Raw genomic sequence first — 19,545 nt, forward strand, 5'->3', positions numbered from 1 at the left:
CCAGGATAATTGTATTCTTTAGCATAATCAGAATTGGGTGACATCATATCTGGAAAAATAGAAGACCCAAAGAAACAATTTCCTATGGGCAAGAGAGGCCATCATATGAGTGCAAATTTCATTTATTCTCGCATAGCATTGGTGACAACATAGTCATGGTCATGACCCCACCTGGACAAAGGGTGTGTGTGTATGTAGGTGTGTGTTTGTGTGTGTGTGTATGTACCCTTTTCCCCTATCCTGCCCCTGGAGAACCATTTAATGTGCTTTTTGTATATGTTTATATTTGAATATTGTCTTAAGCTATATTATTTGTGTCAAAAATGTCTTTTAGTATATTAGAGTACCTAACTGTTTGATTTAATTAAGACTAACTACCACAGCACGAAAAAGTACTTATCTTTTGTGCATTAGGAAAATGAAGCTACAAATACTAAGAAATAATAAATTCTCCCTATATCTTTAAGGGCTGTGTCAATTGAAACATTTCAAAATATACCACTACCCTATCTTATATTCTAATAGTTTTGTTCTTTTGAAGTTCCAATAATGCTGTCAAATTAATTAGAATCTTCAATCAAAATATCTATTCTACAAATCTATTCACTAGTGCCCAACAGTGGCTCTTAGCTAGATATGCTGTGAATGATGTTCCTATGGTATAGCACAATCTTTTGTAAAGTTACTAATGTCCTGGAATTAAAAAAAATAAAATCAAGTCTCTCCCATTTTCTTTTAAATTTTAAAAGCCATCATCCTGTCTTTTTATAAGAATATGTGTATTTTTTCAGATTCTTATAAATTATATATTTATACTGGGGCTTCCCTAGTGGCTCCGATGGTAAAAAATCTCCCTTCAATGCAGAAGACCTGGGTTCAGTCCCTGGGTTGGGAAGATTCCCTGGAGGAGGCATGGCAATGCATTCCAGTATTCTTGCCTAGAGAATCCCCATGGAAAGAGGAGCCTGGCGGGTTCAATCCATGGGGTCGCAAAGAGTTGGACACGACTGAAAGACTAAGCACAGCACACAGCATGTATCTATATCAGGAAGTGGTACAGGCTGAGTTTTATAGATGCTAATATGTCTTTAAAACACTGGTATTATTTCCCACAAGATTTGTATGATTCTTTTTTATTTCTGTCTAGTATTTTGACATTTCATTTTTTTTAATCTCATGTATGTAATTACTTTTAACAAGAGCTATCTAATTTAGGTCATTTCCTAGTGATGCATCAGTGAGCATAAATTGCTATTTGATTGTGTCAGTTTTCATCTCTGAGTCAATGACCCATAGAACCACTTATACCACAAATGCGAAATGATTCTGTTAACATGCAGCAGTTTTCTAGTTTCCCTAATCATTAAAAAAAAAAAAAAGAACATTTAATATAAGATGTTCTTCATTCTATTCCAGTAACCTATCAAGCTAAACTATCTCTTTATTGCAGTGCTAAATTTCTTGTCATTTTCTACACTCTACTGCCCAGTCACATCTCAGTTCCTTTTGACTGAGCTTCTATCCTGGTAAATATTCACAAACTGGTCTTTAGAAGATCACTGTTTAGTTAACAAATGCTTTTGGCCCTTTTTTATTTTCAGTCTTATCTTACAGTCATTATTGACGGTAATCCAATTTAGTGATTAAACCACACTCACACAAGCCTAAAATTAAAATTCAGCTTCACCAATTTCCATACAGAAACCTTTAGATAAGTTAAAGTGCCTGAGGCTTTTTACTCATCTGGCTGATGATAATCTTTTAAAGAGATTCTGTCATTTTAAGTGAGATAAGGTATATAAAGCAGTTAGTACAGGACTTGGTACATAGTAATGATACTTTTAATACTAGGCATAGTTTCTATTCTCTGTATATATATTTTTTTAATTGAAGGCTTTCTCTTTCTGACTTACTTGTATAACAGGTTCTAAGTTCATTCATCTTATTTCAATTGACTCATATTAGTTCCTTTTTTTATGGCTGAGTAATATCCAATGTATGTATGTCCCACAATATCTATCCATTCATTAGGCAATAAAGATTGCCTCCATGTCCTGGTGATTGTAAACAGTGCTTCTAGGAAAATAGTACTGATAAACCTATTTACAGGGGAGGAATAGAGATGCAAATGTAGAGGAAGGTCCAGTGGTCACAGCAGGGGGAGGAGAGGGTGGGATGAATTGAGAGAGTACCATGAATAAAGTAGCTAATGGGAAGCTGTGATGTAACACAGGATGTCCAACCTGGTGCTCTGTGACAACCTAGAGGGATGGAATGACAACCTCTTGAGAGGGTGGTTCAAGAGGGTGAGGATGTATACATACATATACCAATGGCTAATGTGTGTTGTAAGGCAGAATCCAATGCAACATTGTGAAGCTATTCTCCAATTTAAAAATATATATATATATTTGTAGAGTTTTTGACTATGCCATTCTGACAGGAGGGAGGTGATATCTCATTGTCATTTTGATTTGCATTTCTTTAATGCTTAGCATTGTTGAACATCTTTTTGTGTGCCTAATAGTCATCTATGTATATTTGGTCAAATGTCTATTTAGGGCTTCAGCCTATATTTTGATGGACTGTTTATTTTTTTAATATTGAAGTGTATGAACTGTGTGTATATCTTGAATATTAACCCCATGTCTGTCATATTATTTGCGAATATTTCTTCCCATTTAATATAATGAATTTGCTTTCATTGTTTTTTGTTTTGTTGATGGTTTCTTTTGCTGTGCAGAAGGCTTTTGCATTTAATTAGTTCCCACTGGTTTATTTTTGCATTTGTTTCTTTTGCCTCAAGGGACAGATCCAAAAAAATATTGCTATGATATATATCAAAGAGTGTTCTACTTATGTTCTTTCCTAGAAATTTTATGGCTTCTGACTACACTTAGGTCTCTAATCCATTTTGAGTTTATTTTTATAAATTGTGTGAAAAAATGTTGTAATCTCAATTCTTTAGATGTATTTGTCCAGTTTTCCCAGCTCCAATTTTTGAAGAGATTGTTGTCTTTTTGTCATTTGTCATTCTTTCCTCTTGCTGTGGATTTATTGAGGATTGATGCGTGAGTTTATTTCTGGGCTCTCTGTTTTGTTCCATTGATCTATGTGTCTGTTTTGGTGCCAGTACCAGGCTGTTTTGATAACTATATCTTCATAGTATAGTCTGAGGTCTGAAATTTGGGAATGTGACACCTCCAGCTTGTTTTTTTTTTCTCAAGATTTATTGGTAATTTGGGGTCTTCTGTGGTTCCATATGAATTTTCAGATTATTTTTTCTAGTTCTGTAAAAAATATGGCTATTTTGATAGGAGTTGAATTAAATCTATAGATTGCTTTGAGTAGTATGGCCATTTTAGCAATATTAACTTTTTGAATCAAAATGCTTAGGGTATCTTTTCATTTCTTTTTCCTATTTCCTTTATTGATGTTTCATAGTTTACAGAATAGAAATAAAATTAACTTTCTTAACGTAACCTAATAAAAAATGTATTTTATAATTTTTGCTGAGATTTTAAACAGGATTTTTTTTTTTCCCTTGATAGTTCACTATCAGTGTGTAGAAAAGCAGCTTCTATTGCTGCCGCCACCCCACCCAGGCTTAAGAACCAGAATGCCTTTATTCCAGGGTACAGTTTTCTCCCCCATTGTGTCAGTTCTAGATCCAGTGCCACTCTATTACCTTGAGTAATGCTGGAGCATTCACTTGGCTGGGCCTAGGGCACAAATCAAGGTGGTGGCAGAAAAACAGCAGCCACTGTGGCAGTTGTTTCTCTGCCCTGTCTGCCCTATCTTAGGGGCAAACTAGTGTAGGCTTGCTCTTCATGATTGGAATTCAGACTACTCACTGCCCAGTGATCCCCCAACCACTCAAGCATGGCTTTCAATCTTTTGTAGGATTCCAGGACTGGAATACCCTGTATTAGTATTGTAATAGCCCCTCTCATAGCATGCTTCTCAGGGCAGATCTCTACCCATTATTCTCCTTTCCTCTGAGTCCCACTCCAGGAGCATAGGTCTAGAACTGATTGCTTTTATTCCCTTCTTACTCAAGTACCTGTGGATTTTCTTACAGTCTTGGTTGTGCAGAAGTCTTTCTGCCAATTTCCAGCTGTTTTTCAGTGAGAGTTGTTCCACTTGTATGTGGAACAATTTTGTGTTTGTGTTTGATTTGACACACAAAAAATTGATGTGCTTATTGGGATAGGGGACTGAGTTCCATGTCCTCTATTCTGTCATCTTGATAAATCTCCCCCATCTCCGTATTCTTGATCTGTCATTTTCTGTGAATTTTATACCAGACTCATCATAATTCTCTGATTATTTATTAATCTCTTCAGTTGGTATTCCTTCCTCCCATGTGTTATATTTATATATTCCTCAACATTTTTACCTGTCCAGAGGTTACCCTTGGTTATGGTATCTTCTCTTTGTTATAGACTGTATATTTACTACCCTCCATTCATATATTAAAACTTTACTCCCCAAGTGACAGTGTTTGGAGATAGAGCCTTTGGGAGGTAATTAAGTCATGAGGTTCTAGCCCTCATGGTAGAGTTAGTGCCTTTATAAAAAGCCTTATAGAATGTTGTGCTTCTCTCTCTGCTTTCTGCCATAAGAAGATACAGTGAAAAAACTCTCATCTACAAACCAGGTAGCAACCTCTCACAAGACACTGAATCTATCCTCACTTTGATCTTGGACTTCCCAGGCTCCAGAACTGTTAGAAATAAGGTCTCATTGTTTCAGCCTCTCAATGATGGTGTTTTGTTATGCCAACCTGAACTTACAAAAATGCTCTTAGAATCAAAAATCACTTTTCAATTCTAATAATTTGAATTCTGGAATATCAACCTCTAGGCATACCTACTCAGAAGGTCACCTTTTAAATTCCATATTTCCTTCAGAATATTTCTGAGTATCTTTCTGATATCTCAGTTTCCACATTCTTCAGTCTGAATTCATCTTCCTAAACCTGATCTAATTATCCTAAAATTTCAGTTAGTGCTAGTTCTATATTCATACCCACCTTAACCTGATTCTGTCATAATCTTTTTCCATAGCTAATAATTTGTCTAATAACATGATTTCTATTGTATCTTCAGTATAACTCTATGCACTCCTGTATTTTCACTCTGTCACATTGTCATCATGCTCTTAATATTATCTTCTGACTTTCAATATCCTCTACATCCTTTTGCAGTCTTCCTATTGGCTCACTGGTAAAAATCCTTCTGCCAATGCAGGAGATGCAGGAGACACAGGCTCAGTTCCTGGATTGGGAAGATCCCGCAGAGGAAGGGATGGCAACCCACCCCAGTATTGTTGTTTGGAAAATCCCATGAAGAAAAGGATCCTTGCAGTCTACAGAACACAGCATTGCAGAGAGTCAGACAAGACTTAACGATTGAGCAAATATATATTTCCTTTTGCACTGATGCCAGATTAAACCTCTGTATCTACAGTTCAAAGATGCAGTTGACATTCTGCTCATAATTAGCAAAAAAGGATAGTTATGATGCAGTCTTACCTATCTTATCATCAGTAACTGATCCTCAATATTCATGACTGGAAATAAATTAAAAGCAGAAAAATTAAATTATTTCAGATGAAAGGAGCAGAATGATGAATCATCTAAAAATAAATTTATATGAAATCCTTAAGAATATTTTACCTAGATACGAAATTCATAGGTGGTATAAAAATCTTTTTACAAAGAGTACATGAGAAAGTATACATCTAGGGAAGTGGTGTTGGTCAGACAATTCTACTTTAAAAATAATATTTCTACAAAAATCATAGAAGAATGGCTCTTGAAATAATCAGAGACTTCTTAAATGAACAAAAGTATTGTCAGTCTCCAAAGTTATGATATTCCCTTCCCTGCAAGTAGTTAATTAGAGCATACATGGATACTATTAATATTAAGAGTATTGATAAAGTACTTGTCTTGAGGACTTATGGAATTTTTATTGGATTCAGGAATCACTAAAATTTTATTCATATGGGTGGAGGCTAAGAATCCTATGGTCAGTCATACTTTGATTTAATATATCAACTAAAATTACTGATAGTCATTTTAATGGTTGAAAGCATTAACTGAAAGAAATACATGCAGTGATAATCTATACTTATTATAATATATAATGTATAATTATTGTAATTAAAACTATAGGTATAATGTGATCCATAAATCTATTTCCTGTTTTATCTTGTATTTCATTGATAAATAGTACAGATTTTGGAAGGGATAGATAATGGAACTGATCAATTTAGATATAAATATGTTTCATTCTAATTTTATGAACAGAAATGTTTTCAGAATAAAGGAAAACATATTAAAGACTGAGCATTGAAAATGAAAAGGACAAAACAAGGACTTTGTTTCACAAAGTCCCTTCAGTTCAGTTCAGTTCAGTTCAGTTCAATCGCTCAGTCGTGCCCCACTCTGCGACCCTATGAATCGCAGCACGCCAGGCCTCCCTGTCCATCAACAACTCCAGGAGTTCACTCAGGCTCATGTCCATCGAGTCAGTGATGCCATCCAGCCATCTCATCCTCTGTCATCCCCTTTTCCTCCTGCCCCCAATCCCTCCCAGCATCAGAGTCTTTTCCAATGAGTCAACTCTTCGCATGAGGTAGCCAAAGTACTGGAGTTTCAGCTTTAGCATCATTCCTTCCAAAGAAATCCCAGGGATGATCTCCTTCAGAATGGACTGGTTGGATCTCCTTGCAGTCCAAGGGACTCTCGGTTTAAGTATAAATTCACTAAGGGAGCTGATACCTAACACGTTGGGTTCAGATATCATCTTAATTATCAGCTAACACTTTAGCAGAGAACAGCAGCCATGTGCAACCTGCTCTTGGGAGTCCAGGAAGGAAAAGGTGAGATGTCAGGGGAGGCAAATGAAGCAGAGTCTGAAGAGAAGAGATGCCAAAGATTATGCAACCTACTACATCATTTGCTGATGGCCAGCTTGCCACCTGGAATACTCTACTCTTTCAAGAACAAAAATTATTCCTGAGATGTCTAAAGTTAAGCACAGCTATCTGAAGTTAAGGGCAGCAGGAACGTGTTTGTTTTTCTGGAGTACAGTTTCATTACCTTTACTTGTCATCCTTCAGAGAGAAGTTTTCTTTGGTAAGCCAGTTACACATTTGTTATTTAGTTCACTAAGTTGTATCTGACTTGTTCGTGACCACATGGACTGTAGCCTGATAGGCTCTTGACTAAAAATGTAAAAATACACACAAGCACTGAGTCACAGAATAGGAGTTTAATTTTATGAAAAGAATTTTATACTAGTGTCTGAAGTGTTTATATCATTGTACACATTTGCCAATAATGTATGAGTTTCAGTTGCTCCAAATCAGTCTTTTTAAACATGACATTCCATTGAGTGTTAAGTAGTATCTCATTTTGTCTTTGCTTTATATTTTTCTTATGACTAGTAATAGTGAACACTTTTCCATGAGTTTGTTAACCATAAGTATATTTTCTTTTGCAAAGAAAATTTTCAAATCATTTGTCAGTTTTTGTTTTCATTTTATTAGTAAGTTATAGAAATGCTTTATAAATCTTCATCTGATGTATTTATTTAAGCATTTTCTTACCATTGGTGTCTTACCTGTTAGTTTTGTTAAAGGTATCTGTTGATGAGTAGTATGTTTTATTTTGCTAAAGTTCATTGTGTTAGTTTTTCTAAAGGCATCTTTTGATGAGCAGTATGTTTTATTTTGCCAAGTTCATTGTGTACAACTTTTATTTTATGGGTAGCATTTTCTGGGTAACATCTGTGCTTTTCCACAGATGATGAAATCTTGCCTACAAAGATTGGAAAAATTTCATCATATCTTTTCTCTATAATATTTATAATTTTAATATTTGCATTTATATTTTTATATTTACTCTTTAATTAGTTTTTATATATGATGCAAGGGAATGATAAAGTTGTTTTTGTTTTTTTTTTTTTTGTCTGTGGAGAGCACTCTTTGTTTAAAAGTCTCTCTCTCCACATTAAAAGGCTTAAAAAACTTTGATGATAGATCAATTGGTTGTATACAAGTAGGACTACTTCTGGGTAGTCTATTATATTTCATGGAATAATTTGTTTATTTCTGTACCAAGATTTCACTCTCTTATTTACTATAGTGAAAGTGAAAGTGAAGTTGCTCAGTCGTGTCTGACTCTTAGCAACCCCATGGACTACAGCCCACCAGGCCCTCCGTCCATGGGATTTTCCAGGCAAGAGTACTGGAGTGGGGTGCCATTGCCTTCAGTATAGTAAATCTTGAGATAAGGTAATATAGGTTTTCCAGCATTGTTCTTTTTTTAAGATTGCATTGACTAGTTTAAATTCCTTGCATTTTAGTATAAATTTTAGAAATAACTTGTATTTTTCTTCAAAAAGTCCTGCTTTTACTTTTTCTCATTCCATTGGATATATAAATCTCTTTTGGAAGAATGGATATGTAAATAATAGATTTTTTTAAATTTGATGAGCATTTATTTACTTAGGTCCTTTTGCACTTATCTTAGCAATCTTCTGTAAGTTTTAGGGTAGTTATTATTAATAAATATTTTTAAGTCTTTGTTGAACTTAAACCTGAGGACTTTTGTTTTACTTTCTGGTATCTTAGATTGACAGTTTTAATTTTCTTTGATTTTTAGAATATTGACTTTATATTCTCCAAATTTGCTAACTGCATTTGTTAGCTTTAACATTTTTGTAGGTTAGATAGAATAATACATGTGCATTTTTAGGCCATCTGATACTAGATTTCTACTTTTCTTCTAATTCTCGTGCTTCTATTACTTTTCTTATTACCCTGAATTTTACATTCAAATTGAATCTGTTTTTCTGTCCAGAGTCACAACTATCTATGTATTTTATATATTATTGTTTTCAAATACTTTTCAGTTGACTTTAATCTCCCTATTGGAACCACTCTTTTTTGCAAAAGTTCCTTTGTTTTTGATGAGCAACAGAAACTTTGATTTCTGCTTACTATGAATACTGAGTTTTTGTGCATTGTTGTAAATGATTTGGTTCTGAATTATGAAAAAAATTATAAAAATATTATTAGGCCCATTCTTGTTATTAGTGTGTGTGGCTTTTAAAAGGATGATGATGATGGAGAGTGATAGACAAAATATTCTACTTTTTAAGTGGATCAATATGGAGAGATAAAGATCAGAAATGCACTTTGTGACATGATTATTTAAGAACATTTAGGACAACCTAATGGCACCCCACTCCAGTACTCTTGCCTGGAAAATCCCATGGACGGAGGAGCCTGGAGGGCTGCAGTCCATGGGGTTGCTAAGAGTCAAGACACGACTGAGCGACTTCACTTTCACTTTTCACTTTCATGCATTGGAGAAGGAAATGGCAACCCACTCCAGTGTTCTTGCCTTGAGAATCCCAGGGACTGGGGAGCATGGTGGGCTGCCGTCTACGGGGTCACACAGAGTTGGACATGACTGAAGCGACTTAGCAGTAGTAGCAGCAGCAGGGACATATAAATTGAAAGCTGGCTTTGTAAGTCTGGAGATTATCAAAACAGTTTTGTAATGCTCATTGTTTATGTTGTTTTCAAGTAAATATTTGGTATCAATTATTATAAAATAATATTTAATATTATATCCTGAAGAGTTATATTTATCCGTATTATAGTTCCCCCTAACTTTATAATTTTGTACTTTTTATAGGAAATGGGAGTTATTGACATTGAAATTAGGAAATTTCTCAGATTCAAGATTTTTTTACTTAATACTTGCAACTATTTGGAAATGCCATATTACCTTGAAATAGCAACCTGTAAGCAATGAAATATTTCTCTGATCCATCTGTGATTTCTATTTATCTAAGATGTTTTAATGACTTTAGAATTTTTATCATGTTGTACTACTCAAAATTAAGAAATAAACAACATCCAGTTAAGATGTTAAACTCTTGAGAGAGAGCCTGGGATTCAATCCTGGATTTTTCACATTGAAATATAACCATAGGTAATTTCTTAATGACTTATTCCTCAGTTTCTTTATCTAATTCAAAGGGTTACTATTAACATTAAGTGAGTTAATATTTTTCAAGTACTTAAAATAGTGTCTGGTATAGCAGACACAATATTTGTATTTGATAAAATAAATTAATAATACTTGTGGATTTCACCATTCACTATATGGTTAGAAAATAGCAATAGTTGTTGTTTCTAAGAAATGACATTAATTTTTATTATTTCATAAAATGTTAATATCATTTTAGAAACTGCTCAACTTACCATATTCTTTTATTGATTATCACCACTTATTAGGCTGAAAAGTAAATTAAAAAATAATAATCCTGGCATTTGATAAGCATCTTCTATGTACTCATGTTTCTCAACAATCCAATGAGATGAATTTTAGGACTCCTCTGTTATATGTGAAGAAACTGAAGTCTTCAAAAGACAAATTACCTTGCCAAGGTTACATAGTCATAGAGTCAAAAGTGAGTTCAGCCCCAAGCATCCTGTATCCTGCATCGAACCTGGACTGGCCATTCATTTCTTATATGATATTATACATGTTTCAATGCCATTCTCCCAAATCATCCCCCCCTCTCCCTCTCCCACAGAGTCCAGACTGTTCTATACATCTGTGTCTCTTTTGCTGTCTCGCATACAGGGTTATCGTTACCCTCTTTCTAAATTCCATATACATGTGTTAGTATACTGTATTGGTGTTTTTCTTTCTGGCTTACTTCACTCTGTATAATAGGCTCCAGTTGCACTGGGATGACCCAGAGGGATGGTACGGGGAGGGAGATGGGAGGGGGTCCAGGATGGGGACCACATGTACACCCATGGTGGATTTATGTTGATGTATGGCAGAACCAATACAATATTGTAAAGTAATTAGCTTCCAATTAAAATAAATAAATTTAAATTAAAAAAAAAAAAGTGAATTCAGGCCATATGACTCCAAATCCTAAGTTATGCACACGGCCTTCCTGAGTGTCATATTCAGGCAACTAATATTCAAACTCTTAATGGTAACTTGTAAACAATGTTAGTAAAGTGAAAAAAGAAAAGAAAGAACTCAGAAATGTTAATTTACTCAGATCTTGTGTACTCCAAAATTCAAAGAACTAATCTTTAAAAAAGAATATACAACCAAGAAGAAGATAAGGGAAGTTAGAAAGTATCATCTGATTCTCTAATTCTTATTAATGAAAACTGTTGAAGCAATAGTAGCCTTTCCTTTCTCCAGTGGATCTTCCCCACCCAGAGATCGAACCCAGGTCTCCCATATTGCAAGCGGATCCTTTACCGTCTGAGCCACCAGGAAAGTCCAATTATTTAATACATATTATGAAATATATGAGTAGGTGATAAATGTAAAACCCTATGAAATGTTTTTCTATATTTTAATAGGATCTTTAATAGGTACGATGCTCGCCAGGCCCACCTCCATCTTCATTCCAGATGGACTGTGGGCCTTTTTACTCACCTTTTCTATTTTCTTTTTTTGACAGGTAATAGAACACACTTTATTCATAAATAAGTCTCCATGGAGTTAAAAGCAGGGGTAGTGTCTTTTCAGGGGGAAAAAAAGATAAGAAGGCAATATGCCATTTGATTTAAAATCAAAAATTAGCTTTTTGAAATAGACAATTGGGTATCATTCAGTTCCATGCGAGCTCCTCTTATTTCTGTAAAACAGCACACTAAATCTTCAGTCCTAAACAGTCATTTCAGAAGTTGCCTTTGAACATAGATCTCATTTCTTCTCTTCCAATAAGTTACATCATTTGGCACACAGAAAGAATATAGTATTCAAATTGTTCTGTGACTGCATTATGTAAGCAACTCCCATGTCTTCAGAGCTGGTTTCATCATCTCCACTTTCAGTTTCCTTTGACAAAGGGTACATGCATGCTTGTTTTGTGACGACACACGACATGGGCATTTCAGCTGTGTCTCTGGAGTTACTTGAGATATACTTGATTTTAGTCTGGAGCAGAAGAGTCTCCTAGAAAGTTTTGGTTATGATGCCACATTTATTAGAATAGTAGAAAAATTCATAATGAGCATCTGGTGAAACGTAGGTTACAGAGCAGTCATCTCCTAAAAATGCTTCATCAGGATTCATGTACAAATTGTGAAATAGTGTGGGTTTAATCTTGGCACAGAACCAAAAGTAGCTGCAGCGTACTTTCACAGCTGACCAATCCCCAGCACAAGTCCATGGCAAAGAGAAAAGGACTAAGAGTCCTCTTAATCCCAAGGAAGGCTTCATTGGCTGAGATTGGAAATGAAATCCCACTCGAGAAATTATATTTCTTGAATAAAGTTGAATAAATATTTCAATTATACTATGCATATATAACAAATGCTTTTTATTCACAAAATTTTTACCAGTATCTGTGAATTTCAAAAATAAAATGTAAAACTAGTTTGGTTTACTACAAAACTATTTTTCCAGTCTGATTTTTTTTTTCAAACTTTCCAGCAATTATCTCAGTGACTTATATAAGAAAATATACATTTTCTATTCCTTTTTACTCTTTGAAAAGTAGATTGTCATGTGTGTCCCTCCCTCACCCTTGATTTAAAAAAAAAACAAGATGAAAGTGTTCAAACACTTGGAAGATAAATTAGTTAGATCTAGGTTGCAGAAGCTTACCATTTGGAAAATAACATTAGTTAAATTTACGTTGCAGAAGCAATGAGAATAGATTTATCCTATCATGGACATTGTCATTTTTGACAAATGTGTACATTTTTAATGACCCTTAAAAATGATTTTTAATCTATATAACTAAGGAACATCTCAGAGTACTGAAATTTTATAGTATTTATTTCATTTTTTAAAGATGTGCATTATCAACTAAAATTATAAAAAGATAAAACCATATATAATACTACAATGTGATTTTTATTACTACTTGGAGAGTTTAATAGCATGATTATTAATTAAAAAGTTAAATAAATAATTTATTTTTCACTTCCTCCACTTAAAATGAATATAGGATGTCCAAGATAAATTATTTGATTGTACTATAGCCTGGTAGGCTCCTCTGTCTATAGGATTTCCCAGGCAAGAATCCTGGGGTGAGTATCCAGGGAATCTTCTCAATCCAGGGATCAAACCTGCATCTCCTACATTGGCAGGCAGATTCTTTATCGCTGAGCCACCTGGGAAGCACCCGGCTTGGTAGAGTATTGTCTTATTTGTCTTCTTGTTTACTTCAAGCTCTTTATTAGCACTTAAGCATGGTTGAAATTTAAAATCTATTCATGCAACTGTTTGTTCCCTATGTGTTGTCTGTGTAAGCTTATAAGTTACATGAGAGAGGGAGCTAGTTCTTTTTTTTTTTTTTTTTAATTTTATTCAGAATTTAACAACAATGATTTCCTAGTAAAAGTTTTCTGTATAAATATCAAATCAACTGAAAAACAAAATCATTCGAGAAGACTTCCCTGGTGGCTCAGATGGTCAAGTGTCTACCTGCAATGCAGGAGACCCGGGTTTGATCCCTGGGTGGGGAAGATCCAGTGGAGAAGGAAATGGCAACCTATTCCAGTGTTCTTGGCTGGAAAATTCCATGGACAGAGGAGCCTGGTAAGCTACAGTTTAGGGGTAGCCCTAAACTGGTAGGGGTCGCAAAGAGTCTGACAAGACTGGGTGACTTCACTTTCTTTTTTTTCTTTAAAGAGATTCTCTGAGTCACTTTCCCTTTACAGTTTTTAATATCCTTTAAATATAAACTCAAAGATGCGTAAAATGTAGCATTTTGAAATGTTTACTTTTTTTTTTAACTTATCTAAATTTCTGTTTTGAAATCCTGTTGGTGGCACTCTGCATTATTTTACCCAACATAGCAATTTGATGAATCCCTTTTGCTCTGAATTGGATACAGCTGGTGGGGTGGACTACTTACAGATATGTGTGTAGTGACATCTATATTATAGTCATCATTTGTGTCTGCTGACTTTATCATTTCTGGCATTCCAGTTTAGGACCACGTGATTGTTATTTTAGCATCCCTTTCCTTTGGCCAAAGGCCTCTTTGAATCTCTCATCTATATAGCTCACGTTTATATTACATCTTCTGGAAAGAGGGGAATATTTCTGTATAGCACAATCAGTATTCTACTGCTACTTTTCCATAATGACTTCTGAAGAGCTCCCGGAAGCAAGGTTTCTGTCTCTGCTTTCTCTGCTATGCTGCTGCTGCGGCTAAGGTGCTTCAGTCGTGTCCGACTCTGTGCGACCCCATAGATGGCAGCCCACCAACCTAATATTTTCTTGCTCCCTTACTTATTCATCATGCTCACTCTAATTTTCTCTTATAGTAGATATGGTTAGTCCATCTTAGAGGTATTAGTTATTTTTTTACCAATATTATTTTTAATTAATTTTATTGGTGTATAGTTCATTTACAATGTTGTGTTAGTTTCTGCTATATAGTAAAGAGAGTCAGTTATACATATGCATGTATTCACTGTTTTTTAGATTCTATTCCCATATAAGTCATTACAGAGCACTGATGGAGTTCCCTGTGCTATATATTAGGTTCTTATTAGTTATCTCTTTGATATATAGTAGTGTGTATATGTCAGTACCAATCTCCAAATTTATCTCTCCCTCCCTTTTCCCTTGGTAACCTTAAGTTTATTTTGTACATCTATGACTCTATTTCTTTTTTGTAAATAGTTACATTTGTACCAGTTTATTAGATTCCACATATAAGCAATATCATATGATATTTGTCCTTTCCTGTCTGACTTACTTCACTCAGTATGACAAATCCATGTCATTGAAAATGGCATTATTTCATTCTTTTTTATGGCTGAGTAAGACTTCCCTGATGGCTCAGACAGTGAAAGCATCTGCCTACAACGCGGGAGACCCAGGTTCGATCCCTGGGTCGAGAAGATTCCCTGGAGAAGGAAATGGCACCCCACTCCAGTACTCTTGCCTGGAAAATCCCATGGACAGAGGAGCCTGGTGGGCTACAGTCCATGGGGTTGCAAAGAGTTGGACACGACTGAGCGACTTCACTTTCTCTTTCACAATATTCCATTGCATATATGTTCCACACTTTCTTTATCCATTCATCTGTTGATAGATGTTTAGGTTGCTTCCATGTCCTGGCCATTGTGAGTAGTGTTGCAGTGAACTTTGGAGTACATATATCTTTTGATATTACAGTTTTCTCCAGATATATGCCCAGAAATGAGATTTCTGGATCATATGGTCGTTCTGTTTTTAGTTTTTTAAGGAACCTCCAAGTTGTTCTCTGCAGTTCCTGTACCAATTTAGATTTCCTTCAATAGAGGGTGTTTTCTCCACACCCTCTCTGGCATTTATTTATTGTTTCTAGATTTTTGACAACAGCCATTCTGCCTGGAGGGAGATGTAGTTTTGATTTGCATTACTCTAATAGTGATGTTGAGGATCTTTTCATATGCCTCTTGGGTATCTGTATCTCTTCTTTGGAGAAATGTCTATTTAGATCTTCAACTCATTTTTTGATGGGTTTTTTGTTGTTGTTACTGTTGATATTGTGCTGCATGAACTAATTTTTTTTTCATACATGTTCAATCTTTATTTAAGTTACTCTTTTCAAGAGATCATTTTTTTTTTTTTTTGGAAACAATCTAATACTTTATTTTCCAAAATTCAGATACTCAAAATGCAAACTATAATCTGTAGATAAAAATAGTAACAAATTCCAAAGAGAGTCTAGGCTGCTAAGCTAAGTATCTTCCAGAACATCATTATCATGCTCAAAAAATACAGAGAAAGCAAGTATATTGAAGTATTTTCATAGATCAAAGTAGAATACCATTGAAAACAATTAGCAAAATATTATCATTTTATATATTTATGTAGAATATTTTGGAAGTTCCAGTAGATTTTGTTTCATTTATATGTTAATAAATTGTCCCATTAACATCCTGCTGTGCTTCAACACTTACTGCATTTGAGAATTTTTTTTTTTAAACTTTACATAATTGTATTAGTTTTGCCAAATATCAAAATGAATCCACCACCGGTATACATGTGTTCCCCATCCTGAACCCTCCTCCCTCCTGCCTCCCCATACCATCCCTCTGGGTCGTCCCAGTGCACTAGCCCCAAGCATCCAGTAGAGATCATTTTTTTTTTTGTTAGCAACCGATTTTACCAAATTTCCATAGATCTGATTTACCATTAATTTTGACCTAATTTTGTACTTGGTTGTATATGCTATTTATGATTTCCTTTGCCGTGCAAAAGCTTTTAAGTTTAATTTGGTCCCATTTGTTTATTTTGAGTTTTGTTTTCATTACCCTTGGAGGTGGATCACAAAAGACCTTGCTGCAATTTATATTACATTGTGTTCTACTAGGTTTTCCTCTAAGAGTTTGATAGTATCTGGTTTTACATTTAAGTCCTTAATCTACTTTCAGTTTATCTTTGTGTGTGATTATTGTGTGAAATGTTCCAATTTTGTTCTTATATATATAGCTGTTCAGTTTTCTGAGCACCACTTATTGAAGATACTGTCCTTTTTCCACTGTATATTTTTGCCTCCTTTGTCATAGAGTAGATAACCATAGGTACTTGGGTTTATCTCTGGACATTCTATCCTGTTCCATTGATCTGTATTTCTGTTTTTATGCTGTTTATATCTGATAACTGTTTATATCAAAACAGTTCCATACTGTTTTGATGACTATTAGTTTTTCAGTATAGTCTGAAGTCAGGGGGACTGACACATTCAGCTCAATTTTTCTTTCTCAAGATTGCTTTGGCTGTTTGTGGTCTTCTGTGTTTCTATACAGGTTACAAAATTGATCATCTTTAGCCATACTAATTCAGAAAATTAAAAAAAAAGGAGCAAACTCAAGTCAGTAAAATTAGAAATGAAAAAAGACAAGTTGCAACAGACACCAAGTAATCCAAAGGATCATGAGACTACTGCGAGCAGCTATATGCCAATAAAATTGAAAACCTACGAGAAATGAACAAATTATTAGAAAGTCACAACCTTCCAAGACTGAACCAGTATGAAATAGAACAGACCAGTCACAAGCACTGAAATTGAAACTGTGATTAAAAAATTTCCAACAAACAAAAGTCCAGGACCAAATAGCTTCAGGGTGAACTCTATCAAACACTTAGACAAGAGTTAACACCTATCCTTTTCAAACTATTCCAAGAAGTTACAAAGGAATGAACACTCCCAAGATCCTTCTATGAGGCCATCATCATCCTGATACCAAAACCAGACAAAGATATAACAAAAAAGAAAATTATAGACCAGTATCCCTCATGAACATGGACACAAAAATCCTCAACAAAGTACTAGCAAACCAAATCCAACAACACAGTAAAAGGATCACACACAATGCTTAAGTGGGATTTATATCAGGTTTGCAAGGATACTTCACCCTATGTAGATCAATCAATGTGATACAGCACATTAACACACTGAAGAATAAAAATCATATAATTGTTTCAATAGATAACAAAAAACTTTTGGCAAAATTGAACTCCTATTTATGATAAAAACTCGCCAGAAAGTGGGCATAGAGGGAGCATACTTCAACATAGTAAAGGCCATATTTGGCAAACTCACAGCCAACATGATTCTCAATGGTGGAACACTGAAAGTGTTTCCTCTCAGGAAATACTTTCTCTACTAAGGATGCCTATTCTCTCCACTTTTATTCAACATAGGTTTAGGAATCCAAGCCATAGCAGTCAGAGAAGAAAAAGAAAAGGAATCCAAATTGGAAAAGAAGAAGTAAAACTGTCACTGTTTGCAAATAACATATTATACATAGAAAATATTATTTATAATAATTTTTAATGCTGAATAATCTTGTATACCAATCAAGATCAGCAGGAGAAATATCAACAACCTCAGATATGCAGATGATACCACTCTAATGGCAGACAGCAAAGAGGAATTAGAGAGCTTCTTGATGAGGTAAAAGAGGAGAGTGAAAAGGCTGGCTTAAAACTCAACATTCAAAAAACTAAGATCATGGCATTTGGTCCCATCACTTCATGACAAATAGATGGAGAAAAGGTGGAAATAGTGGCAGTGGCAGATTTTAGTTTATTTTTTGGGGCTCCAAAATCATTGTAGATGGTGACTGCAGCCATGAAATTAAAAGATGATGCTTCTTGGAAGAAAAGTTATGACAAACCTAGACAGCATATTAAAAAGCAGAGATATCACTTTGCCTACAAAGGTCTGTATAGTCAAACTATGGTTTTTCCAGTAGTCATGTACAAATAACTACAAGAAGGCTGAGCACTTAAGAACTGATGCCTCAAACTGTGGTGTTGGAGAAGACTCTTAAGAGTCCTTTGGACTGCAAGGATATCAAATTAGCCAATCCTAAAGGAAATCAACCCTGGATATTCATTGGAAGGACTAATGCTGAAGCTGAAGCTCCAATATTTTGGCCACCTGATGTGAAGAGCTGACTCATTGGAAAGGACCCTGATGCTAGGAAAGATTGAGGGCAGGAGGAGAAAGGCACTACAGAGAATGAGATAATTGGATAGCATCACCAACTCAATAGACATGAGTTTGGGTAAACTCCAGGAGATAGTGAAAGATAGGGAAGCCTGGTGTGCTGCAGTCACTGAGTGGCAAAGAGCTGGACACGAGTTAGTGACTGAACAACAGCAACACATCTTTGAAACCCGAAACCCAAACCCAAGTCATGTTTTTTGTTTTTGTTTCTGCTCAACTATCATCATATCAATTTCTAGAAACAGTGAATATCTGGAGATAACTGGTAACAACCAGAAGAGAAAAATATCAGGAGACTTTTTTTTTTTTTTTTCCAAATAACACTCCATCAGTTATAACTGCATTGTAAATGTCTGTTAAGCTTAACACAATATATACATGCTTAGCGCTGGGACAGTTATTGTTACTTCATTACCTTTGGTTCATCTTAATGAGTACACCACATCATCTTATGCTGGGTTCAGTTCCCTACATTCACCATTCCTTATACTTTACTCTGTATCTGTTTCACATTGTAGGGGAGGAAAACTTTTCCCACCTTCCCTTCTTGTTTCTTTGACTGGTCTAATAATTAAATTGGCATGTGAAAAATTAATAGGAGAAAAACAAATTTATATGTAAAGAACTCCCAAAGACATTGGACCTACAGTCAGACAATTGACACTTACATGCCATTCAGAGCTCAGGGGAAAGAGGGTAGACATTGGAGCTTCAGAGGGGAGGAAGACATTTGGCCCTATATCTAAATTATTTTAGGCAATATAAGGGGAAGGTAAAGAACTCTTCCTAAGTCTGTTGGACCTTGATGTCTTCAGCTCAAAATAATCCCCCTGTCCAAAGTGGTATATCTAGGCGTATCATATTCTGCTCCCCCTCAATATGATATTGACTTACATTTGCCAACATAAGACCTGGCTTATACTTCCCTTGTAGGTGCATGTGAACAAGTCACTATTGTCTTTCTTGTCTCACAAACACCACTAGATTTACTTGTTCCATCCCCAGGTCC

General features: G+C 35.0%; 1 pseudogene; it reads right to left on the reverse strand.

Moving 5' to 3' along the window:
* Positions 1-11,691: 11,691 nt before the first annotated feature.
* LOC782926 (oocyte-secreted protein 1-like) lies at positions 11,692-12,312 on the reverse strand (annotated as a pseudogene).
* Between the last annotated feature and the right edge of the window lie 7,233 nt (positions 12,313-19,545).

The sequence above is a fragment of the Bos taurus genome, chromosome 8 (genome assembly GCF_002263795.3).
Source record: "Bos taurus isolate L1 Dominette 01449 registration number 42190680 breed Hereford chromosome 8, ARS-UCD2.0, whole genome shotgun sequence".
Lineage (NCBI taxonomy): Eukaryota > Metazoa > Chordata > Mammalia > Artiodactyla > Bovidae > Bos > Bos taurus.